This window comes from Melospiza melodia, chromosome 18 (assembly GCF_035770615.1).
Source record: "Melospiza melodia melodia isolate bMelMel2 chromosome 18, bMelMel2.pri, whole genome shotgun sequence".
NCBI classification, from domain to species: Eukaryota; Metazoa; Chordata; class Aves; order Passeriformes; family Passerellidae; genus Melospiza; species Melospiza melodia.
In genome coordinates this window covers 6101172-6128789 of record NC_086211.1, presented here as the reverse complement: position 1 = coordinate 6128789, position 27618 = coordinate 6101172, and the positions used below count along the sequence as shown (strand labels likewise).

The following is a 27618-nucleotide window of genomic DNA, read 5'->3' as shown; positions in this document are numbered from 1 at the left end:
GAGATTGTTTATCCACAGTGATGGTGTTTTGTTCCTTGGCCTGTCAGGGCCTATCAGTGTGTCGGGACTGTTGCTGACAGTCAGAAGATTATGTGCAGTGTGTGCAGGGTTGAGTGCTTGGCAAATTCAGTTTAGATGAAATGTATGTAGTATAGTATAATAAAGTAATTAATTAGCCTTCTGATGGAGTCTTCCTCATCATTCTCTTCCCTTCATTGGAGTCGCCTTTGATTTACAATACTCAAGCTGAGCTGAGCTTGTGGTGTGTGGGACACCTGGGAGAACCAGGGGTTTTGAAACCACAACAGCCTTAATTCCACACAGCACTCCTGAGAAAAACACCCCAACAAGCCCATGGGGTTTGGGTACAGCATGTGAGAGGGTCAGGGTGCAGAGGGCACCCCCAACCTGCACCTGGCCAGTCCCTGTGCTGACAGAAGGATGGTTGGCACAGGCAGGCCTGGCAGCACTGATGGCCTCCCTGTGCAGCTGCTCACGCTCAAACACTAGCTAAGATGTGTCTGGATACCAGGGTGCTGAGCTCTCACCTCGAGCCAGCATGGGCTCAGCAGCAGAAGTGGAAAAATACCTTTTGTCCATGTATACCCTTTCATGCCTCCTGGCTGCTGCCCCCTGCTCCACTCCATGGGACACACAGTTCATCCAAACCACCTTGCAGGGCTGCCCTGAATTTGGAGATTCACGTCATGCTTCCTGTTGGGCACCTCGCCACCCTCGTAAATATGTACTGAAACCATGGTCCTTGTTCCCAGAATAGATCACATCATCATCAAATCTGGAACTATGTGGTTAAGCATTATCTCTGGCTACCCAGGTCCAGATATTTGCTGTGGAAAATCACAACTGGGAGGGACAACTTAAGGTGAAGTGATCACAGATTCAACTCACATAGCTTTTAATGAAGAAACTTCAGAGAAGGAAAGGAACTGAGTAACTGCTGGGCTCCTCTGGGGCTTGTGCCAGCAATCCTCAGCCAGAGGGATGTACCTGTGGATGTCTCAGCTGGAGCCAACTCCCAGCTGAGACAGCTTCCCTCTTCCAAGGAGAACTGAGATGCTCAAAACACTAGTTTCAGAAATAAAGCAAATTTCCAGCTGTCTACACTCCCATTGACTCTGGGGGGATGAAAGCTCAGAGCCCATTTGTGGGCCTAGAGATCATACACAGCTCTAAATCAGAGAATAAACACCAAGAACTGCCTTTACCTGTGGAAGTGATGCAGACACTTCATATACCCACCAAGAGCAATTGCACACGTCAGGCACTACACAGGAGATCTTACAGCAGGATCTGCTTTGTCTTGCAGAAACAGGACAAAGAAGAGCAATTCTTTGTTTAATTTCCATTCTTGTATGAGAACAACATAATCCTGCTTACTGTACACTCTTGTTGAAGGGTAAGATGCCTCTATGCTTACGTGTTTTTTTCAATACAGATGAAAGAAAAATAAGAAAACATGTTCATACCAATCAATAAGGCAGATTAGGATTTTATTCATTTTATGGTTTAGACAGATGGGCTTTTCTTAATGCCTTGCACTTTCTCTCTCCACAACTTTTGCAGTTAAGATGCCCAGAAAACCATTGAGTATTTTTCTACCTGTACTGAGCCCTGCCCACTCCACAGAAAAGAATCCCACCCAAAATCTCATGTCCAGCCCTGCTTCCCAGAGCAGAGAATTCACTTCACTTTTTGTAGAATTATGTTTCTTTGGTAACTCAGCTCTACCTGAAATCTTTAGATCCTCTCATGATTTTCATCTACAGCTCTATGATGCAGAGTCCTGGTAATTTCTGCATAGATAAGAGGTGAAGAAAGACTGAACTATTTAAATATAACAAAATCTATGATAATGAAATTATTTAAGGCCACATTCACCAAATCCTTGATGGTGCTTAGACCACTAGAACCTAATCAGTAAGAACATTTTATTGCAGCTCTGGGTCACAACTGGACATCTTGTTTCATGGAGAATATATTCAGATGAATTTCTCTTCCACAATAGAACAGACCAACATTTCAAAATTCCTGGCAAAAGAAATTTTTTGAGGAAATGGTTGCTTTGCATTTATCAAAACATTTGGTTTTGGCATGAATTACTTCTTATTTTTGACAGTTTCTATGACAGTAGGAAAAATATAATTTTAAATTCCCCAAGGGGAAATTGCAGTTTCTTATTTTACTAATGCAGACATAGACCAGACCCATGCTGCTGTAATTTCCTTGTCTTTTTTTTCTTTTTTTCTTGTTTCTTTTACAACAACAACAAAATGACTAAACAATATGATTTCACAAACAGTTTTGGTTCTGGCAGAATTCAGACTCAATGAATATCCCTATGAGCAGTTCATTTGTGTTGTCAAAGGTACCAATCAGCACCTGCAGCTGAACAGGGAGGTTTTGCTCTGCCTTTTTTTGCTTGCAGTTGTGTCTGTACTGTCCAGCACCCTTTCTCACACTATCTTTTCCCCCTCCTTCCTTTGCTCCATCAACACAACCTTTCTGCAGCAGGGTGGGATGTGAAGTTTGAGTTGGCCAAGCTGCAGCTCAGCACAGGACTCCACAAGTGCAGGGGTTCTCTGATCCTGAGCAAGGATTTAAAATGAGAGATATTTTGTGTCACATGAGGCAGTTTAGCTTAAACTGAGTTTTTGGAGATGAGCAGGAACTTCAGCTCTTCAGGAAAAAAGACCCATCTAAATTGTTATATCAGCTGTTCAAGGGGGTTTCACAGAACTCATGAACTACCTTGGGGAGGGTGGAGTGATTATTTTTTTGCTCTGCATCAAGTACAAATTGCTGTTCATGTGGGGTTTGGCTTTAGGCTGCTACATATTTTGCTATTGTCTCTTCCTTCCCCCAAAGACACTGAGAATTCCTCTGCCTCATGTTTTATTTACAAGTTTTTGTGGTTTTGTGCTTTATCAGCTTGAGTGGGTGGGAGAAGCTCAGTTTTGTGGATTTTTAATAGAAAAGCAGAGAACAGCTCACCTCAAAATCTTACACTAATGGTTTGCAATGTGTCAGGAACTATCCTATTTCTGTAAGATAGAAAATATATTTCTCTGCCTAGGGTCCTGAACTGAAACAAACTTTCTCTGAGGAGGCTGAACACCACACATAACAAAAGAGCACTGCAGCTCTGGTCCCACAGTGATTTGAGCCTGACAGCTTTTTTTCCACTGTTGGTTTTGCTGCATTTGCTGGATCCAGGGTAGAGCTCCTCCTGCCTTACTCAGGCATCAAAGATGGGAGGCAGATTTCCACCCTCAGAGGATCAGGATCCAAGGAAAAAACAACTATGTAAAAAAATATTGCACATGAAGGGCTTAGAAAACACAAGGGTGTGCAGAACTCCTCCCTTTTTCTGGAGCAAAAGTTGTATATATGATGATTATTTCCTTTCTTGGTCCAATCTTATCTATCACAGCCCCTGGCTACACCTCAGCGTGTGGCACACCAGGGGGATCTCTGAGGGATTCTCCCAAAACCCAGGCACACAGGAACAGCCCACCCTCATCAACACATGGAAAAAACACAGCTTTCTGACCCCTCAAGGTCTGGGAACAAGCAGCACTCAGGACAAACATTCACCTCTTGGAGCTAACAAAGGGAAGGGGTCTGCATGAAATATTCCGTGTGTGCAGGTGAAGAAAAAGCGCCTTGCTCTAGATTTTTCACCTTTTTTTTTCACCAGCCCTATTTTTTCAGCTGCATTCAATACAGTTCTATAATTGCATTTAAATCAGCAGCCTTGGAGCAGGGTGGAGCTCAGGTTTGAAAGCCAAGAGTCATTTGAAAACATCTTTCTCTCTGAGCCAAAAACTTCTCTTATTTGATAGGGCCAGAAGGATGGGGAAAAGCTTTAAAGGAAGGTGCTTGTTGTGAAGTGTCCAAAGCTCCCACAGAGCCCCTGCTCAGCACCCCCTGCCTCTCTGGGTGTCCTCAGCAGCAGAAGGGTCCCTGTCCTGTCCCTTCTTGCCCCAAGCCTGGGACTGGCTTGCATTAGCAAGGATGTGCTGGTACAACTTGACTACACACAGCCCTAAGGGAAATAGAGCTCACACCCATAAAAGAATTCATTTGTCAGGATAGCTAACTTGGGCTGGCTCCCTGAGCAAACCAGCTCTTACAGAAAAAGGATGGTGTTGCTGTGTAAGCATGTCTCCATTAAAGCTTTTCTCCAAAATGGAAACAAAAGGATATGTAGAAAAATCGTGCTTCTGTGAAGTGGTGAAGTGAGGGTCAGCATTTGAAAAATAAAATAAAAAAAAGACTGGTTTTTCAAAAGCAAAGGTCTATAATCCTGATCATTTTTCATTTCACTGAAAGAAATCATGGGTGGATACTCTTATGAAACAGGTTTAAAGAGAGGTCACAAAAAGGTGAGGGAAATTAGCAATTTAGAATTAGAAAAACATGCCATGGTTTTAAGTATGGCATGATTTTACTCAAGCAGCTAAGATGGGTGATAAATATTAAATAAAACATAATAACATTTTATTATTTATAATGCCTACTGCAAACATGAGGATTTGAAATAGAAAATTGAGCCAATTTTATAATTACTAGTGATAAAATGCTTTAACCTCTGCATTAGCTGCTACCCATACTGTACCTTTGATTCCACTAATCGATCTTAATTGATTAAATGAAAGCTCTTCATCTTTGGATTTTATTGCCAGCATATTCTGCCACTTTCTATTACAATCCATTTTGGAAGATACCTGATGATCCTACTCTTCTCTTTTCTTCACACTTTCATCCTCTCATTAATTATCTGCTGCCAGCCCAGCTTTCTTGCAGCACACAGGCACACCTAAAATGCAGCATATCCAACACAACCAAAAGCAAATAATCTTTTCTACTCAAGTCTCTGCCTCAGTCAATCATTGTCTAGCACAGAAGACCCCTTTGGTTCATGTCTTCTTTTCCCTTGAAGGTTCTTTGGCCATTTTTTTACAGGGACTCAATGTAGAGCTGCTTAATAAAGAGTTTTATATGTGCTCCAACATTCTGTTTAAATCTAGTTAATATTAATTATCTAGTTTTTCCTCTGAAATTTACCCTGGGTTTCCAGGGAAAATTCTCCTCTAGAGAACCTGCAGTGTACCTATATAAAGGTGAAGGTAGTGGAGAAAACCCCACAAACTTGGATAACATGGAAGTTATAACTGCATTTTTCAAGCTAAGGGATTTATTCACCTAGAAGGGAAATATTCCCTGAGCAAGCAGACAGTGGAACACCTAAATTATATTTTGCATATCTTTAATCATGAAGGGATAGGTACTCAAGCACTCACATAATGAGCAGTGTACTACAAGTTACTAGAGGAATACTGGCCTGTATTTGGGTTATTTGTCCCTAGGTGCTTCAGTCAGAGCTCATCATGCAAACTCAGAATGTAATATATAATCTGACCTATATATGCTACTAGAGCACTGCACAGAGCACTGGGAAAGCACAGAGCAAGGGAAAATGTGTGAGCACAATCCCTGGAATCTTTATTCATGAGAGCCAGTGAGGTAGATAATGTGCAGCCATGGTTGAACCCCAGACAGAAACTCATCCCCAAGCAGCTGCTCACTCACTGTCCCCTTGTGGGATGGGGAGAGAAGCAGAAGGGTAAAATTAAAGAAAAAAAAAAACAAACAACCAAAAAACCAACCTCAGACAGTTAATAGGTAAAGCAAAGTTCATACCCACAAGAAAAGTAATTTCAGAGTTCATCCACCACTTCCCATGGGCAGGCAGGCTCAGCTACCCCAGGGAAGCAGAGCTCTATCACATGTAACAGTGGCTTGGGAAGGCAAACACCTTCCCACAAATCATTCTGATTGTGTTCCCCTTTCCTTATTTCTCACTCCAGCTTTAAACATGGAGCATCATCCATATGGCCTGGGATATCCCTTGGATCACTGGGGTCACCTGTCCTGGCTGTGTCCCCTCCCAGCTCCTCATGCACCCCCATTCTCCTGGCAGGTGTGTGGGGTGAGGAGCAGGAAAGGCACTGACTCTGTGTGAGCTCTGCTCTGCAATAGCTAAAACATCCCAGACTTACCAACAAATCCAGAATACAGCCTCAGACCAGCTACTGTGATGAATATTAACTCTACCTCAGCCAAACCCAGCACACAGGCAGAAACCAGTGGTGCAGATAATTAAGAGAAAATGGAAATAAGTTCTTCAAGGGAAAAAAAATGGACAATTCCTCTTGCTCTGTCACTGCTTTGAAAAGACAGTGTTCCCAGAAAAGAAAAAAAACCTTGGTTTTGAGCTGCCCTAATGACTGGGAATGCTGCCACCACCAAGGCTCAGGAATGATAAACCTGTAAAAGGCCTTTTTCACCCCACTATAAGAAGGAAATTCAAATTGTGGATGGAAATACTCATCCTCGTAAGACACAAGCCTTGCAGCCTGCTAAGGTCAGCAGTTTTTGCAAATGACTGCCACACGTTAGCATGGCATGAAGGCTGTACCAGAGCAAACTGAACTTCCCCAGCTCCAAAAGCTCCAGAGGGGAGAATTACAACCTGCAGATGATGCCTTGGTTACAATCCAGTCTCCAACAGAAAACACACTGAGCCAACAATGGGGCTTTGCTTTTACTAGAACGCAGTACAAATCCATGCCTGTTTTATTTTTTATAAACTGATGCCTGCTAAGCTTTTTTCTCCTAGAAAATGCCTCTTCCAAGTTCCTACTGCACTTAAGCTTTATCTCTTATATAGATATTTATCTTATCTACTGCATGAGTCAAGTAGGGGAGGAGGCTTTCTTATCTATCCTAGCCAACAGGGAAGAACTTAATGAAAAAACCTTATTGTTCTTCAGGAGCAATCTGCTCCCAGCTCCCAGCCAGGCACTGATACCTGATGGAGATACACTGATTCCCATCACACTGCTACAAACATTCCTTTAGATCCAAATCACACATCTGAGCTCTTCTACAAGGGCCCAGACAGCATTTCACCATCTTTTTTCCCCCCTCTTCTGCTGGGCTTCTGAGGTCCATGCAGGTGTTATTGGATTCCTCAGCTGGAAACTTGCTTCATAAATGTTAAAGATTGTTAAGTGTGATAAAGTTCACCATGTTTATACATGAAAGGTGATTGGGATTAAACCAGCGGTCTGTAATGGTTGTTTCCCCACAAACTCCTTGTGCAGACAGCTGTCATTCTAAAACACCATCTCCAGGGCAGACTGTTTTTGGGGCATGCATTAATTCAGAAGTTAAGATCTCTGCTGTTTCAGGAGAACTTGGAGTCCACTTAATCTTTCTAACGAAATGCATTAATGAGTGAAACACCTAAAGGAGAATCAACTAAAATCTCTTCTGCTGGAGCATCAGGAAGTATTTGACTTTGCTAATGTATTCCTGCAAGGGAAAACAAGTAAACTAATCCAGCATTTGTCATTTTCATGTCTTTAAAACTTTCATGCAGGCATTAATGCAGATAGAAGATTCTCTTACCCTGAGTTAGGAACACCAGAGACTCAATTCATCCGGTGTACAAAGGGCCAAAGTCTTGAATGGTTTTGGTTTTCCTTACCAAAATGCAATTAAAACCCAAATTCCATCTTCTCCTTGCATCAAATTTGTGAAGAGGAGCCATTTTCTTGCAATAAATTCCTAAAGATTCTGTTACATGAGCAGCAGAGCATAGTAGAAGTGCATAATAAATCAGTCCAAATTCTAGCTGTGTCTAAAAGGTTTATAGAAAGCTCTCTATCCATTTTGCACACTCCAAAATCTGAATTATAATTAATTTCAGGAATCAACCAACCTACCCCTTACTTTAAAAATGTCAAGCTAAGGAGTGCATTATGTGAGATTACAATTAAACACAAGTGGAGGCGCGCACACACACATCTTCCCACTTAAATTCTTTGGCCAAAAAAAATATTACAGCAGCCTTGGCAGATACTAAATGATCTTTTCAAATAACACTCCCTGGTGATGAATGCTGCAGTTCTGCAGCCCTGTGCTAATACAGAGCTTTTCAGCAGTGAGCAGGCATCATTTGACAACTCCTGCATTAGCTCTAATGACATGCTGATGGCCCTGACACTCCCTGCTCTCTGGGACGCACTACCCCATCTGGAAAGAACTCCAGGGATAGAGGAGCCCAGCATGCTAAATTATATAAAAAGAATTATCAATGTTGGCAAAGCATTAATGAAACATTAGACATAACTGTTTCATAGGACGATGTTGTTATTTACTCATTTTCTTGCGCAGATTAAAGGAGTTATTTATGGCTGCTGTCTTTGGCCCTAATAGTGCCTTCTAGTCTAATATTGTCCTGCTGAAAGGGCAATATTAGACAGGGCTTTCTCTGTCTAATCCTAAATATAGGGAGTCTGGGCTGCAGTCACAACATCCTCAAGAAACCAAATTTCACATTTCAGAGCACAGCACTGGTTCGATTCTGCCATGGCAGGAGCATGCACAAAGGAGGGGCTGTGTGGGAACCCCCTGCCCACACCCTGGCTCTGCCCTGCAGTGATGCCCAGCCCTGGTGCTGGCAGAGAGGACATCCAGGTCATGCACACCACCTGGAGTTAAACCCAAAGCAAACCCAAAGATGAGCTTTCCCTCCCTCCTCTGACCTTTCCTCCTCTCCTGCCCAATAATTCCACCAAGGGAAGGCAGCTCCTTTCCCTGCCTCGGCTCCTGAGGTGCTAATGAAAAGGCTGGACAGAGCCTGTACAAGGCAATATCCCAAAAATATCATTTTGCTTCACTGTCAGCTGCAAGGGGTGAGGAACAAAAATAACAGCTCCCTAATTTAATGTGGACTTCAATAAAAGCACTTCCCCTTCCATTTTTCTACCTGTGGAGCTATTTTTGTCCAGCTTACTAGGAGAATTTCTCTATTCTATTATGCCTAAAATATTTTGCTTCTTTAATCACTGCACAGGGTTGGTTCCCACCTGCAGTAAGTGGACTGAGCAGACAAGAGAAATTTATTACAGCCACCAACCAGAGATCAAATTCTTCTCTCATCAATTATTTGGGACACAATTGTTTCCAGCAGTTTCTCCTCTTAATAAAACTGATCACAGCTGAATGTTTGGCTGCTTCTGTAGAAAATGCCAAGACTTGTTATTTCATTATACATGTATTCTTCTTACCTGTATATTCTGTGGAAGGATTTTATATATAAGTGATGAGCATTGTCTGGTTGACAAAGTGTGACTAAAGTACAAGCCAAAGAGCTAGAAGATAAATTCATCCTTGCAGTGCTGCAGCTGATTTCCTATGCAAAAATTAATAAAGAGTGCTTTTCCTTTGCTCTTCCATCAGAGGCAGAGCTGACAGTTTGGTGTTTTGGGGAGAGGAAAAATAATAATGCAGAAAAAGTCTGGGCAAAGCCATCCCCTTATCCAGCAGTGAAAGGACAACACAGGGTTTGTACAGCCCTGCAGGGAAGGGCTGACAGAGCACAGGATGGCCTTGCCCCGAGAAATGGAACAAAATGCAGGCATCAAGTGATACAGACAGAGACTACATTGCTTTTTTCTCACTTGTAGAGCACAGGATATGGTCTCTTCCAAAAGAAAAAAAAAAAAAAAAAAACAAAACAAAACCCTTTGCAAATCTCAGCCCACCTCTACAACAGCTCCAGGGAATGGGAGAGCAGAGTCAGACACTGCAGACAAGGAGCAAAGAGGAGAGACCAAGAGTGACACAAAACCAGGCTGGGGAGGACTGGAAACACAGCAGGATGCTCTGTCAGCTCCAGAGGAGCAGCAAACCCCATCAGGAGCCCTAGCTCTGCAGGGACATGACCCACAGGGGCTGGGGAGGAGCAGGCTGCAGGCAAACCCTCCCCTGGCACAGGGAACATCTGGAGAGGGACTCAGCCACGGCAGGAAGCAGCCAGCCTGTGCCCAGCACCCTCCAGCTGCTGGAAGGCAAGGACAGATCCCAGCCTTTATCACTGCAAACACAGATGATTCTCTTGGAGGAGCCATCCTGAGAGCTTCCCAGAAGCAGGAGATCACAGTGGCACATGAGGGCATGGGGAAGGTCTCCCTGCCACCCTGAGGCTGGCACTGGTGGAAGGAGCTGCTGGGAACAGCCTGTTTCCAAATGTCTCTCTTTGAGCACAGCACTGCCTCAGGAGGAATTAGAGTGAGCAGCCAGGGCTCCTCCCCAGCCTTACAGGAGCTCAGCATCTCATAAAGAGACACGGGCAGCTTTGGGGACACTCAGCATGCAGGTCCAAAGCAAAAACACTTCTTGTCCTTGAAGAAAGGGCTTTGGGCTTCTGCTGCAGGACTAAAACCTCTCATTGCCCAGAATGAGAAAACACAGAGAAGGACCTGAGGGCCCACAGAAGCAGCGCAGAACAAAGCATGTTTCTGAGGATTTTAAGCCTTTGAGTTAGTGAAAGTACCATGAGAAATCCCTGCAAGGGATGGACACAGCATAAGGGAAATCTGGAGACAGAGACCTGGTTGTATCTCAAGGGCTTTCCTCATCCAGCCTTTGAAGATGCATCCACTTGTTGTCATCTTATTGCAAATCACTTCTTGGTGATTGCTCATGGGCATCTCCTTGCAGCACTGACTCCTTCTTCCTCACAGCACACCCAACAAACTCCATCTCTCTCCTCAGCCAGCTAACCCACTCTTTTGTAGCACTCTGCTTCCTATTGGGCACAGCTGTGGCTCACTAAGGGCAGGCCTGTTCCTAATCTTTGGTGATTATTACAGCTGCAACTCCTCAGGTGTGGGATTACCTTCTGCACTGTTCTCTTACATTCTATCCCCCCCAGATCCACTGAGTGTCACTTGCTCTGGTTCAGAAGACCAGCTCCAAAACCACTAAAATGAGAGCAGCCTTGCCATTCACCATGAGGACTTTTGGATTACCTCTGTCATCTTGCACAAGTCATTGCAGGCTCCTTGTCACTCACTTTATCACTTTGGAAAGCAAGAATAAATAAATTCCACGGAATTATCTTTGAGATTTCCCAGTTCACCTTTGAGGCCTCCCAGCGGGAATTACAGCCAGAGGGGTCTAAGACCAACACAGGCAAAGCACAACAGAAGACCTCAGCCTTGGGTGTCTAATTAGAGCTCCAGGTTCTAGTGGGAACACAGTACTTACTCCAGAATATGAAGAAATTGTCCTGATTCTACTAAAAATGACTAAAGAGGTAGATGAAAAATTAAATGGCATTATTGCAAAGGTTAACAAACTTGAGGGAATCATTAGACAAACTGTGAGATCATCAGTTTTTAAAAAGAGCAGAATCAAAGATAATGGAATTCAACTGTTTCAACTCAGTTTTTCTCATTTTCCTCAGCTGAGAAAACATCATAAACCCATGTCAAACACAAGTGTTAAATGGTAATTTCTGCAGCATTTCTCCTTGAGCATTAGGTTTAAATGAGGCTTTATAAGGTAAAGGCTGGTGACTATTTAACCTGCTGTAGTGGAAAAGTATTTAAGGTATTAAACATGATTTTAAATTATTGTTATAACTCATCATTTTCTAATCCCTTAACTCTTCGGGAGGATTTAAAATAAATTATATAAGCTTTAGTAAACAAATAAATATACCCTATAGAAATTGAAAACTGATGATTACCTGGGAAGGCGACAGACACACTGCAAGTGTGGTTGAAGAGAGTTTTCCAAAGTATCTCAATGAATTAAGAACCTAATTCTTATTTATGGAAACACTTAGGAGCTATGATAAAGGACAGATTTTCCTCAGCAAAATTTTTAACTAAAAATACATGACAGAAGTACTTACTTTATGATTTTTATGACAACAAAAATACACAGTGCCAAAAGGCTCCTGGAGCTCCTGATTGCTTTCATTTCATTTCTCACCACAAAAGTGAAACAAGAGAACGAAGGGGAGATTATATTGCCAGCTTTCTCATTATTAATGGCAAAGGAAATAGCTGCCTTAATGCATTTGATTACATCTTAATAATCACAGTCAGCCAGCTCCCTTTTAAACACAGCAGATTCTGTAACAGAAAAATATCTTTACGCCAACCACAAACCGTTGGGCCCCGACCACTGACAAGTTGTGACAACTGCACTGAGCCTGCTGGGAGAGTGTAAATGTAAATAGAACTGGCTTTGCACCCACGTATCATCTGTCACCAGGGCAGCATTATCAGAGCTCAGGGAAGGCAGGGCTGGGGCTGCACAACTTTCCTGAGGTGCTGTGGGAATCCTAAAGAGAGCAGAGCACGTGGAAGGAAGGGCTGCTCTGCAAGCACGGTCAGTGCCAGAGCTGCCCTCTGAATCCCTGATGGTTACAGGCTGCCCTCAGGGATGTTCCTGGGGAAAAAAATAATGTTTAATACTGGTAGAGCCGTGTGAGGAAAGAATTCTGCACCTAAAGCGTGCCCAAATGCTGAGATATGGTTATCAAGTGTGCCAGGCTGTTAAGAAAACCTGATCTTTAGCAGAGAAATAAAAATCAATCACTGGAATGTAACTGAAACTTCCCAAGCCTGAAATAGCCTTTCTTGGATTTGAGCTAAAGAAGTGCAGAAGGCTTTCAGGAGTTGCTTGACTTCTTTTTTTCCTGTTCCACACCTCCCTGCAAGGTCTTGGTCTCTTTCTAAAAGCTGGCCAGCCAAAGCTTGCAGAAATTGCATTGTGGTTCACAAACTGCTCCAGCCTTGGGCTTTTGTCTGGCGACCAACAGAACCAAAAGTCAGAACTGAGCCTCCTTTGTGAGGAGCAAGTCAGCAGCAGCACCCAGAAAGAGCAGGAATGCAAATCCAGCACTCAGCTAAACACAGACCTGTCAGTGGCAGCTGCCTCTGACCACAGCTTTGTGTTCTCCTTCACTTGCTGTGAAGGAAATTACAAGTTTGATAATTAGATGTTTCTCTAATAAAAAGAAATCTAAATAAAGTCACATACACCAGCCCATGTAGTAGGACTCTGCACTCAGATGTGCTGGAGAGAGCCAGCAAAGCAGAAATGCGCAATTTTTTCTACCCACCAGACTTTCCTGCTGCCCAAAACCCCAGGAGCACAGTCTCAGTTCCTTTCTTAGTCCCTCACAGGTGGTTGTCCAGAAGAAGATCCTAGAGGGATGGAAATAAGAGAAGTGGGAAAATGGAAAAAATAGAACAATTAGGAAGAATCACAGGAGGAACAGTAGTTCAGCACTGCCCTGAGACTGCTGTAAAAGGAGGCTGCATATGGGAAGGGAATAATCCATCCTTCATGTGCATGGTAGGTTAGACAAGAAATAATGAGATAAAATTACAGCTAGGGAAATTTAATTCAGACATCAGGAAATACTTTCTAATGGTAAAGACTGTTATGTCCTGAAACAGATAGCTTAGGGACACTGGGGAGTAGATGGTGTTGGTGGTTTAAAGAGGCAGATGAACTAAGTGAACTCCTCAGGTCTCTTCCAAGCCCATTTTATTTAATTTAGGGTAAATCAGCTCAAATTTCTCCATACAGTCTTGCACCTATATGACCTCTAAGTTTGCAGACATGGTGGATGTGCTTAATTCTGAATTTACAGTGCCTAGAAATTATTTTTTAAGAATAGCATATAAACCTCTTGATTATAATTATAGTATTTTATGATATACTTTTATCACAATTATACACAGACTATAGCTCCATTTAATCCAAGAATGTCATTAGACATCTGGCTACGTGGCCTTCACTCTGTCAAGAACATCAGCGATTTCAAATAATGGTTTTCAACTGCTTCTAAAAAAAACATTCACTGGTTACAAGGCATCAGGCCTCTGGATTTAACTACCTCAAACAGCTCAGTGCTGTTCTCTGGAATGGCTCAGTTTAGCAATACTCTGGCTGGACAGTTTCTGATAGAGTGCATTGTAAAAATTCTGTGAGAGAAGCACTTTTTGGGGGGTGATTTATGTAGTGTTGCCACTTATTTTTATCAAAATCACGAGCTAGACAGCCAACCTAAAGAGGCCATAAAGGAAACCTTAGAGTTCCCCTGCATGCAAAACCAAAGAAAGGCTGTGGTGGTGGTCACTAAAAATCTGATCTTGCCACCCATTGCACACACTGGCATCAGCCCAGCAAAGCACTTCAGTGCATGCTTAATTTTAAGCATACAGGTAGCGCCATTTAAACTAATGGAATCATTTAAGTGCTTTGCTGGATCAGGGCCAGCCTCCTCAGCATCTTGCAGTGTCAAGTACGCAGAGCAAGGGCTTCATCTAATTGCATCAGGCTTTAATTGACAAAAATCAAAGTAATGCAGCATTCAGACTGAGCCCATCTCTCTCAGGCTGCTATTCTAATCACAGTGAGCAGCACAGGGTTGGTTCATGCTGTCCCAGTGCCTCAAGTTGGATTTGATCCACCATGCCTCATCTCTGGCATAAGCTCTTTCCCAGCAACTCTTGTCTAAGTTTTCCATCCAGCACACTCTCATCAAAACACCCAATTTGTTCACCTGCCCCAGTGATCACACCACATAATTATGTAGTCTTTCATACCAAGGGTGTTCTATCACCTGCTATTTTCTCCTCATGATATACATTCAAGATTAGGCTGTGCACTCTTTTAGAATGTGATTTTACTTACTTTTTGCAATTTTTCATGCATCTGTGGAAGTACAAAAAAATTAAATGGGAGAAATGTTCTGATGCTGCAGCAACTGAAGAGAGCAGATCATACAATAGACAAGCCTAAAACCTCCCTAACCTGAGCCATCCCCCTCCTTACAAATATAACTTACTATTCAACTGCCAAGCAAAGGAATACTGTGCCCACAATGACACAATAGTCTCACCTCTATTTAAGCTCTTACTTTGCAGTTCTGAAACAGAATATTTGAGGGGGGAGAAGAAAAGGAACCAACACAACTAATTTAGCGTGGATGTAGAATTAACTTCTCACCACAGTGTGTTCCTTTAAACATAGTTATGGAAGGGAAAAAATGACACATCTGGGAATTTGTCAGACTGTTGCATTGCATTAATGCAATTACTGAAAAGGGGTGATTGAGAGCTGGGAAGGAGTGTGGGCAGAGTACAGTGGCAGTGAACTGAGGGTGCTCTGCATCTGTACAGCCACACTCACATGAGCAAGGCCTTTGCCTTATCTGCTTTTATCCAAGCATGAAACAAGTGCAAGGCTGAGCCACAAGCCAGAAACAGAAGATACAACAAACAAAATAGCAACTAGAATGGATGTGAAGAAGTTTCCAGAAACACAAGGGGAGTTTGGAACTTCTTTTGTCTTTATATTTTTCCACAGTCACCATTAGAAAATAATTATCTTTAATCTACATTTTATGAGCAGACCTAGGTCTGAAAGGCAAATTTCCCTAGAAAATAGGGAAATAGTAAGAAATACTAAAGAAATATTAGGAGGGAGGTGGGAAGAATCATGTAGATGAACCTTGCAATGGCAGTATTTCTGTAGTAGCTCTCTGAAATGTAACTGTGCCTTCAGAAATGCAACCACATTTTCCTGTGCCTTCTGCAGGAAGCAAAGTTCTGCAGTTAATTGCTCAGGAAACAGCTTTACACAACATCTAGAAACAAAACTGAACAGTGACCAACCTCCCAGCAGCTGAAGGAGGCAAAGTCCCCCAGTTCTCTTTGTCTCATCTCTTTGTGCTCTGGTAAAATCTGTGCTGAAACCATCCCATAACACAGGCAGGGAGGCAGGAATAGTTCAAACACAAATAATATTTAACATATCAACACATTTCAGCTTGCAAAGACAATTCATCTCTTGCAATCTGAAGAAACACAAGTATGGCAGAAATTGTGTTGAGTTTCTAAGCTCTTACTTTCAAAAGGAGGCAGGAGTCTGTAAGTCATGCGCAGCAACTGGAATGCTGCAAAATTTCAAAACCAACCTGAAATGGGTCTTTCTGAAGAAAGACTTAATCTGTCAGCAACTCTGTAAATCTTTGGCTTCTGTGATGCCCTTTTAGAATGTGAGCCTTTGTGTATACTCACTTATAAAAGAGGTAAAAAATAGTGAGCCTCAATGCAGACACTGAACTGAACATGAATTTGGATACAGCCGCAGTTTTGAAACTCTAGATTGCAGGTACATCACTGATAACACCAAGTTATCACCACAATTCTGGGGTGGGTTATTCCTGGGGGTGAACCCTGAACGAACACACGAGGTTTCCAATTGCCCTTTGCAACTGCCTCACATGTAAGGCTCACTTTCTAAAATGACAAATATAAAGACATAAAAATCAATTCAAGGGAAAACTAATTTTAAAATGTCAACAAGACCTTCTCTTAGCATTTACTCAGATCTCATATCAAGCTGTACAACTCCACAGTGGCTGTCTCTACCAGGGTGTTTTCCCTAAAAAGCCCCACATTTTAGCTGTAAAAGAAACCAAACACCTTTTTCTTCTTTTTCTCGTGACTGTCCCATGGAAAAAGACTTTTAGTTATTAACTCAAAATTTAGCCTTTAATCATATCTGCTGAGAGCAGGGCTGAAGCTGTGATGCAATGCACAGCTTTCCTGCACAGCATATGGTATTTGAAAAGAGAGTAGAAGGGAAAAACGACAGACAGGAAAAGGTTCAGACTTCTGTAGCCTTGGTTTTGCACTGCGTGGTAATTATACTGAAGAATTCATGACTCACTTTGGTGCACTACTGTGTGCTGCTAAATTAGAAGTTTGGCAAGGACACCAGACAAATGATGAAATATATAATATTGGTTTCTCTAGCATAGCTCATCACTATAGTCTCATGGGGTTTCAAAGGGCTTTTTTTAGCACTCTGGGAAAACAAGGTCTTTTTTAAACATGAAAAACATATTGAATCAAAAATGCGCTGTATGGAAGTCAGCAGAAATAGATAAAATTCCTCTTTTAAAAAATCAGTCTTTCAGGTAGTTTGAGTAATTGCTCTCTAAGACTTCTTTCTGAGTCTTCACAGAGCATCTGACATGGAGACTACTAAAAGCTGTTGTGCATTAAAGCATAAGTGTGATATGGAGATGAAGCTCCTCCACTATATAACATTCATAAGAAAATGTTTTCTTTACACCAGCTTACAAATGTGTATTATCAAAATGATTTACATAAAGGCTCTCCAGTCTTTTGACAACTGCAATGAGGCCAAGCACACTGGAAGATGTACATATTGGGACAGCACTTAGGCTAACTCTTAAAGGCAAATCCTTTTCTCCCAAGGACTGCAGTCAGTCTGGAGTTATGCAGCACGTTGGAATTAATCCAGTTTTGCCAGGTGCAGCCAATCCCCCATGTAATGCTGCTCTAGTTATTCTGATTTGTAATGAGAAAGAAGTGGCACCAGCCATAAGAAGGAGGCACCAGCATTAAAAATATTTTGCTGTGTGACCCAGAATTAACATCTCAATTTATCCAGATAAAAACAAAATAAAAATACCCAGCTCCCCACTAGGGCAGGGAGGGGAACCAACTTCTACTGGGCTTTCCCTATCTTTTCACAAATTTACTGCAACATACAAGTGACCATAAAGAGTTTCACAGGAGCCAGAGGGTTTGACCATGGAGAGAGTTAAGATGTTAGCAGAAATCCTGTCTATGAAACTTGCCATTAACTTCAAGACCTCCCTGCACAAACCTGGCAAACTCTCAGAAATATCAGATGTTAGAGCCTCCATATGCTAAACCACCACTGCTCTGTACCATGTACTTTGTTTAAAGGCAAGCACAGAGATTGCAAACAGCTATTTTTAACTCTTTTCAGTGTACAGTACATCTGTTGTGTTTCTGATTTCCATTAAAAATGAGATTCATTTACTGATCTGGCCATCATCCAGATTTCTACATGAAACACATGGACTAAGCACAAAACAACACTGTTTTATGTGCATGGGTGCATGTATTGTATTTATTATCTGCTACAGTGATCAGAAGTACAGTTAAAAATGCTGTGGGGACTTTGAAGGAACAGATATCGCACTTATCTTATTTCCTCGAAGTCTCTGGACTCAAAACCAGCAAGAACAAGGCTGTGAAACCTTTCTTTATGTTTACATGCTGCTGCTGGGACAAAAAAAAATCCCACTGGCTTTGGAGAGAGGATCCTGGGGCTGGGCACACAGCTCAGGGTGCAGCAGATACCCTCAGCACAGCTGCAGAGAACACCCAGCAAGAAAAGCCTCCAACAATAACGAGCTGCTGAAGGCTCTGCCAACGTGGACCCCAGCCAGTAAGTCAAGCAAATTAAAAGCTGCAATCACTTCTCTGACAATTCTCCAGCAAAACTTGTCCCAAGCTTTGCTTCCCTGGCAAAAAACAGAGGATGGTCAGTGTGCACCAGAGGTCAGTGGGTTCACACTATCTGAGACCAGTAAAGAGAGGGAATTAAACCACTGTGAGGGCATCACTGGCAGCAGCCTTTTAGGAGCTCACTCCAAAGGCTGCTGAAGTCAACTGGACTCTCTTTGTAGATGCCACCAGCTTTAGGTCGCATCTCATTGCAGGGCTCCACTGCCCTTCTCTCTGCTGATTTCAAAGGCAGCAATGCAGCATTAGAGAAAAGAGGGACTTTCAAAGAAACACCCAGTTAAGGCTAGAGAGGTCACACACCACAGCACTGCTCTTATTGAAACTTTCAGAGGAGAAAATGTAAAGAAATTCACTCAAATTTGAGAATTAATTCCAAGGTCACTGTCTGGGCAACCTTTCAGCATTTGTTTTCCATTCTTGCATGCACAGAAAACCTTCTTCTAACCAGGATCCCTATGAAATCAGCAGGCCCAAAACGTGAACAGCCAGATGTTCAGAAAAAGGTGAAATCCAAATCGTGTATTTGATTTCTGATGCAATTACATAACCTGTCCTGGAGGAGAGGAGCTGATACCCCGAGCTTACACAAGTGACCCAGATGGAGCTTTGCTCGTAGGGCAATTCCTGTTATTATTAGCAGAGGCACATCTGGCTGGCCAGGCCAGCCCAGCACAGGCAGCCCCCAGCACTCACAGGTCCCAGACCATCACCACCACGGAGCTGTCAGCAACTGGGGCAGCTGCAGGGCTCATCCACCTCCTGTGATCATCACCACAGAGATGCCACTGCCTCCCCTCACCTCAAGCAGGGCAAACATTCACCACGTGCCCACCAGGTCAAGTCACTTCAGAATTGCCCATTCCCAAATCTCTCCTCTTTAAGGACAAACCTTAGGATCTTCTCTCACTGTGATTTATTCCCCTAACCCTTATATGCTGGCTACATATGGTAATAATTTCACAGCCGTTTTCAGATGATGCAATGAGATTAAATGACATGGCCATAGTAACAAAGAGATGGCAACATTAATGCAGACTCTGGGAAAAGCTCCTTGTTTTTTAGCTCTAAATACGGGTGTACCATTTCTTTCATATTGTGTTACTCCTCCATGGCTGCCAGACTTGCCAGACTGACAATAGCATCTTATGTTACAAAACCTACAGTTTAATTTAACTTCAGTGTCCTTCAGAGGTTAAATTTCCATGGGAAATTACTTCTAGAGAAATATGGCTTGCATATGTTTGTGCCAAAAAGCCACTTCTGCTGCTTTTCTTCACAACTGTGATCCGTGCATATTTTATTTTTTGAATCATGACTCAGACTAAATAAAAGTTCAGCTTGGGTTTCAAGAATGCAAATGTGAATATTCAGCATCCAGGGTATTTTCCCACTATTGGCATTAGCCTGCCCTAGCTGAAAGAATGGCACCTCTGGAGGATCCAGCTGGCAGCAGTCAGAGTTGCCCCTGCCCTCTGAACACTGGGGTCTGGAGAGCAAAGAAAAGGGGAAAATGATTTTCTATTAAAGGACTTCAGCAGTGACTGCCTCTCCTGTGTCTCTCACCTCTTTAAGGCTCAGTCCTTTTTTCCCTCCTCACTCCCCTGTACTGCAGTTTGTTCCTCAGCCCTTCCTGGCTGTCAGGTGCCAGAAGTGAAGAACAGAATTCCTTCTGATGGCACCTCCTGTGGGGTACAGCCAGGAGCACATTTGCTGTCTCCCCCCATTTCCTGCTGCCAGGGCAGGAACAGACAAGCAGCTGCACCAGAGCATGGCCTCAATAAATTTAATGGTGGAAAAAGAGGCTCCAGGGCACAGAAACTGCCAATATTTCCCTCTGGGGTAGGGTTATATATTCATTTTGCATGGCAAGGTTTGGGTAGACAGGGGTGGCTTCAGTGGGAAGCTGCCAGAAGCTTCCCCTGTGCCCAGTGGAACCAATGCCAGCTCCAAGAGTGACCTGCCACAGAGCCCATCAGCATCTCTGGGATCCCTGCTTAAGAACAGGAATAACCCCACAAAACCTGAGAACTGCAGCCAGGAGAGGAGAGGCCACACAAGAGCAACAGCCCTGCAGACACCCAGGTCAGTGAGGGAGGGGAAAGGGGTGCTCCAAATGTCAGAGCAGAGAGTTGCCTGCAGTCTGAGGGAAAGGACCATTCCCTGACCCGCTGTGCCCCTTTGGGGGCAGCAGGTAGAGACCACACAAATGAAGCTGATCCTGGGAAGAAAGGAACCAAAAGAAAACATCTTTAAGATTTTATTTAATTTCTCATTATCCTCCTCTGATTTGACAGGCAAAAAATTAAACTTGTTTACCCAAGTTGAGACTCCTTTGCCTGTAACAGTAATTGTTGATTAATCTATCCTTGCCTTTATCTCAGCCCTCAAGCCTTTTGTTATATTTTGCCTCCCCTGTCCAGCTGATAGAGCTGTTTTGGTGGGTACCTGGTGTCCATCTGGGGTCAATTCACCAGACTATTTGTATTTTAGTACAAATAAAACTGAACTCTGAACTGTTTTGCAGCAATGTCAACCTCTCCCTTCTGTGGATAAACCAAAATGCCAGATCAAGTGTGGAGGGGAAGGTTCTTTACAAGGGAAATGGTTTAGGCCTAGCTGGACCCATGAGATACAACAACCACTTCACCCCCATTTTGCCACAGGTTTGTACCACCAAACAGGTGGAAAATAGGGTGATTAAGGGATTTTTGTGCTGCCTCTGTAATGGGATCACCCTGGAGTGTGCTTGGGCATCTGCTACACCCCCAGAGCAGCCTCAGCCCTCACTGGGGCTGCTGTGCCCTGAGCACCAGTGCAGGGGGGCACATGGGGACCTTCTGACCCTAATTCATGTGCTGACCTCCACATCGAGTTTCCAGCTAACAGCAACGTGACCAGATCTGGAAAATGGCATTTTCCTTGGTGCAGAAAGGACCCTGTGGACTGCAGAAGCGCTTCATGTTCCTCTGCACCACTCCACAGGCAGCAGATGGGACCAGTCACACATTGTCAGACCTCCATCAAAGACTCCTCCCCATCCATCACCCGACTGTCAGGAACACCCCCAAGTCCTGCCCAAACTCCAGCACTTTCCAGGGCTCTGCCCTTTGCCATCTGCAACCCCCACCCACCCACTTGTGCCAGGGGCACACAGCAAAGCCTCCCAGCAGGTCTGGGCTACCCACAGCGCTGCTTCTGAGAGATCCTAGAGGCAGGAAGCACAGCCTACCTGTAATTATTATTAGAAGGAACTTATAATTATCTTTTCTGGGTTGAGAAACAATAAAAGAAAAGAAAATGAAAATTATAAAGGAAGTGCTCGTATTGCACTACCAACACCTACGCAAATGATTCTCAAAGCTGCTCTCACCGTTTGTTATTCCCTTGTTTCATTATTTTTCATTGTCCTTCATTTTCAGTCCTCCTGTATAAGACATTTTGCTCTCTTGCTTCATAATTTTGTTCTTTAATTTATTTGTCCTTATTTCCTTTTGCTCTTCCTTTGATCTTTATCCTTTTAACTTTTTGTTTTTTTCAAAAGCTTCTTTGTAAACTCTGCCAGTTTCAATGTGCTGTCTTTGATGCATTTTTGAATTTGCTGCTCCTTTGCTCTTCATGCAACTTTTATTTTTTCTTGCTGGTTTATTTGTTATCTGTGGGACAGAAGGAATCAGATGCCAGGAATCTTATTGCATCACTGCACACTGTACCTACTAAATTTAATTTTCACTTTTTTACCCCTAGAACTTGACTTTCCCACCTCAACTACATTTGTAGACTGGAATTCTAAAGTGGGCCCTTTGGATAACAAGCAAAACACATCTGTGGCCTTACATGGAGGTCTCCAATATCATTGATTTGAGTCTTGCAGAACTTACTCCAGCAAAGGGGTGATCATTAGTGAGTTGGGAAGGAAGTCTGCTCACATTTATGGTGTTATTTACTATGAGCTGAGCAGGACCTCTGCGCCTGGTGATGGAATTATGTGAAAGGGCTTCACCAGCCTCTCACTTCAATCTGTTCAGTTTGAATATCAGATTTCTGTTGATTTCAGTGAACTAGCAAGGAGGTTTTGCTGGCTCACCTCAAGCTGAGGGAATCAGATCCAATTGAAAAAGGCTCTTCCCATCACATCGAGTCAAAAAGCTTTGAGCCATGGCACTACCCCTTCAGGGATCTCAGGCATGAACCCTTTCTCAGAGATACACCAGTGCTGAATGGAGTAACACCTATGAAAAATGCACAGAAAAGTCCCATCCCTGTGCCCTGGCTCACCTGCCAGAAGGACACAACCTATATTTGAAAGGAGCAAGGGAGCTGCACAACTTGGAACCACAAAATATGAGCAGGGCAGAGCTTTGCAGCCACTGTCACTACAAAGCCCATTTGCCCTTGGAATTATCATCTCCAGTATCAATAGCAGATACGACTCCTGAAGGAGGATTCACAAATGTGAGTCAACAAATTAGCATTTGTGTGTATGGCAGCCATGTCTGAAGGGTTCAGATGAGATCTGGGCCATCCTAGCCCTGCTCTAGCTGGCTGTGCTAGTGTCTGGTAAAATATTTCAGAAAACAGCCATTGCATTGGCTTTTACCTCTTCTGCTTGTTTTCCTATGAGAAAGGACAGAAATCAGAGCAGACAGCCATGTACAGAGCACTAATCCAAAAGATAATGGGAAGAAACTTTGCAAGGAGAGAATTCAATTCACTTTATAACAAGCAAATGTTCATTTCTCACAGTGACATCCAGAATGAGCAATGCTGGGTTCCTGCAGGCTCAGCTCTTTGTATAAAGGTTGTGATATTTTGTCAGCAAGGAAAACAAAGGTGCTGAGATGGGCTGGTCAATAATTGACTGAGCCTTGTTATTCACTGCAATCACTATCTTGTCACCATGTCTCTGTCTCAAAGTTTCAGTTAAAACTAGTGAATCACCACACTGAAAAAGACTTCTTACCTTGGAAAAAAAAAGGAAATTACAATCACTGACAACAACAACAAAGACTTCCTATCTGGCTTTGTCAAAGGTCACTCAGCAGTTAAGTCCATTTACACTGTGACTTCTATCAGCTGTGAAGAACACAGAACAAAGGGAACACCAATATTCACTCCTCTGGCTTCAAAAAATTTCCATGGAAACCTTTTTTATCCCCCCCTTCTTTTTAAGTCACCTCAATCTTCAAAGAACCCAACAAGGACAAAGCCTGCACTGGAAGCCACTTTCACTTTGCATGTCTGACATTCGTGTTTCCAGCCCACCTGAGAGCCACAACCTTGACACATTTCTTGGCAACTGCCTGGAGTTTTATCTTCCAGCAGTGAAGGTAAGTGAGCAACTCCTTCTGCCCCTGGATTACAGGTGCTGGGTATGGATATCATCCCCACCCTCCTTCCAGCCTGGATTTCACCTGGGGACACAGCTCTCTTGCTGTAGGCTCTGTGCAAACTCAGAACAGAGAAGACACCCTGCCCCAAAGCACCCCTCTCTGAAGAGACAGAGCAGATAAATCAAATCTTATTACTCCAACCTATATGTGGAAAACCATGTTGGTCTCTCAACTAAATGATAGACCCAAAGGCAATTAGGTCTGATTTACAAGGGAGTCTATGGCAATTATGCCTCCAGCTCAGGCACCTAAATTGTCTCAATTGTCTCTGGTTTTTGGACCCACACCTTGGAGAAGCCCAAGGCCTGACAAGAAAAAATGGGTACAGAAAGCAAACTTGCCCCCAGCACCCTGACACATTCCCAAGCTCACAGATCATCCCTCCCCCATAACAGCCCAACAAGGGCTACACACCTCCAACAGCAAATGCAAAATAGCCACATCTAATTGCTAAAATTTACTGTTGCAACATATAAAAAATAACAATCCAGAAAGTGAGACAGTATTAAAAAAAGCCCTTAGGGAAACAAAAACAGATTAGCACAAGAAGAGCAGAAATCACTGACAGCAAAACAGTTTCAAGAAAACCCATTCTGCTGAAGGGAAGGGAGGGAGAGAGACCCCCAAGAAACACCAACTCCCTTGGCAAAATAACAGCAGACTCCCCACATCTCCATCGAGGCTGAGCCAGCCCTGGGCCCACCCTAATTCGGGCTAGAATGGGTTAATTCTGAGCTCAAAGCTGTGCAGCAGGAGCTGCACACCTGGCACTGGAGCAGCTGCCTCAGCAGGGCTGCAGCAGCAGGGGGGTGCCCTGGCAGAGCGGGGCAAGGATCCCACCAAGCCAAGAAATAACAGCACTGCCAAGTTTAAGGGGTTTAATGACTCAAGGATTCACCCAAGTCCCAGTGTTTCAGACCTTCCTATAAAGGATATTTTTAGGATTCCGAATTTCTCGTGGGGTTAAAGTCAGGAGTATGAATTATTCTCCAAAGAAGCAAGACCTAAAACACCACCATTTCCCTGTTTTAGTGGCTTTTATTAATAGATCTCAGGGTGCTCCAGTGTATCCTTCCCATCAGAGAAGGAGACAGAACCAAAGCAACTTCTCAGAATCACATTGGCAAGGAGCACCCAAGCTGGGGAGAATCCTGGTGTCTCCCAGGGGCACAGTAATTCACAGCCTATCAGGATACACTGCCTAGTTGTAAGGTTCTCCCAAGAGGGTTTCTATTAGTATTTTAATTTCTATTTCAGGCTGTCACATGTTTAAAATGTCTTATGGTTTGCTCTCAACTTCTCAGGTGGCTTTTTTTTTAAATGATCTGATTGAAAAATTAACCATCCAAGAGGAAAAAAAGCTCAAGTTGAGGTGTCAAAACATCCATAACAAAACAAAATTAGACTAAAAAATAAAAAAGAATTCCCAGAAGAGATTCTTCACTATACAATGAAGCTGTTCATAGTTCTGTATGCACTCAAATGGGTCCATGTGTGACTGCAGTAGGCAGAAGCTTTCTGTGTGCCTGGGTAGCTTGTTTTAGCAGCAGGATGCATTTTTTCCTGGCATAAATCAGGTAGCTTCCTCAATTTCACTGAAACTGCAAAATTATTTTATGTGTAATTTAGCAAGCCATGTTTTCTATGCTTTACAAAGATTTATGCACTAACTCAGAAAGTCCACAAGGAGCACAGGCTATTTGATCACAATTATTTTTAGAGGAATTAGTTGCTGTAAGAAGATGAAATTATGATAACTCAAGCAGTGCATGCTCTTATGTCATGCACATCAAGATAATTTGTTTTGACTTGGTCTCAGGGATAATTTTTAGATAAGAACACAATCTCCTAGTAACTAATTTTCTTTATACCATCCTACCACTCAGGAAGGTAATTTCTCAGCCCCTCTGTAATGTAGATATATGCAGGATCACTGCTCCACTTGAATGCCTGCAGCAAATGTGATCCCTCCACAGGCCCAACCCCATCACTCCAGCAACAACAAGAATTTTGTTCTTGCATGGCCAGGAAGCTCTTTGTTCCAAACAGTGGAAGAATTAAGCATTGTGGCCCAGATCCTCAGCTGATATAATTAGATGGCATTTCATTGAAACCAGGGCCAGCTGATACCAGCTGAGGAGCCAGCCCTTGATCTGCAGCAGCAACAGCTGAGGAGTAACAAACAGGCAGGGAAAAAAAACCCCTCCTGTTCCACTGCCTTGATGGAATAACCAGCTCAGTGCTTCCAGCAGGTTGATCAAGAAATCCCTGGGGGTTTAGATCATCCAGAATATTGTATCCCAGTTTAAAGAATGGGAACACTCAAAAGGAAAAGGCTGGAGCTGGAAGCTTTGGCTTTCTGAAATCAGTTGAGGCTGGTGATGCATTTCCACACAGAGCCCCCCTTTGCCCCGAGGATCTGACAGGACCAGTTCCTCCTTTCAGCTCTTTGAGCTCCAGCTTGCAGCTCAGTGCCCCTTCAGGCAACCTCAGCAAAGCCACCATGGTGACCACACTTCCTCTATGATTTGGGAATGGAGATTTATTCCAAAAAAAATACCAAATACCTAACAAAACCCTGGGCCAGAAGGCAGCCAAAAGAACATTAGTATGCATTATTGAAAAAATACCAGCACACCACTTGAAACGTGTGCTGCTGATTCTTCATACACAGAAAAAGCTGACAGTGAAATCAAGCTTATGGAACCACCTCCTGTTCAGCACCAAGTGTATTCCTCAGCAATAAAAGGTGATTTTGGCAGTGTGGGAGGTTAATATGCAGTACCCATCAGAGTGCCAGTGTAATCTGTGTTTATAAGGCAAAGCACCAATAAATTAGGTCAGCACATGAATCTTCAGAGGGAGGAAGGAGAGGGAGAGCACCCTGGGCAGCAAGGCCACAGGGGCCAGGCAAGGCTTGTGATGCCCTCAGGACTTCCAGCATCACAGACAGCGGCTCTCAGGAAGGAAAATCCATTTTGCCATTAGAAGTAACAATAAAATATTACACTGATTCAAAATGTGCAATCAGGCCTGACTTACAGCTTGCCCTGCTGCATTCAGGCTTTACATCAGAAGGCTGTAAACCGTTATAGCAGAAAATAATAGCTGGGGATGTTTGCTCACCCCAAACCATGCTTCATTTATTCACCTGAACACACTGTCACGTACACTGACCATTGTCACTGCTCAGCCAGGCAGGCAGGCAAAAATGGGCAAAATAAACATCTACCCAGATTTCAGCAGCAGATAAGGTATTAATTCATGCACAGAACAATGAAGAAATGCCAGGACATATGACAGTAACACCTCCTGAATTCTTGATTGTATTATCAAATAAAAGCAAGGGTAGAACATGCAAAGAAGTGCTGAATGCCAATCTGTAATACCAAATTAAGGAGCCTGTTAGATCCAAAGCAATCCTGGCTTGTGATTGTAGCAATTCAATGTGAAATTCCCAATAACATTCAAGTACTTCAATAAAAGAGAGGAAAGATTTTAATTCAATGACCAAAAATAAAATAAAGAGTTGATGTGAATGACTTGATTTCATTTATATTATTGAAATGAGCTGTATGCAATGACTTATTGATGTCATAATATTCCATTAGGAACTTATTATTTTCTTGTTTACATAATGCCAGAAATTACAGGGGTAATGCTGGTCCAACACACAGCACAGCAGAAATAGAAAGCTCTTTGCCATATACTGGAATTCCATATGAAGGTGTAGAGTTTAGTGAAGGAGAAATATTTAAAAAAATATTCTTTATTAAGACCAAGTCAACTTGGAAAACTAAATGATAAACAACTATCTTCTAACAGCTGTCCAAATCAGTCATGATTACAAAGACCCTGTGGCTCTATGCACACAAGTTTGGTACTTAAAAGCTTGTTTGAACAATAATCAGCAGTTACCAAAAATTTTGGGTCTTGAAGGCAAGCCT

General features: G+C 43.0%; 1 long non-coding RNA gene across 1 annotated transcript in view; it reads right to left on the bottom strand.

Moving 5' to 3' along the window:
• LOC134426645 (uncharacterized) overlaps window positions 1-27618 on the bottom strand; it is a 162077-nt gene that overhangs the window by 130902 nt on the left and 3557 nt on the right. The window contains exon 2 of the long non-coding RNA XR_010030016.1: window positions 13016-13100. This is a non-coding gene — a long non-coding RNA (uncharacterized LOC134426645). The remainder of the gene's footprint in view (window positions 1-13015; window positions 13101-27618) is intronic.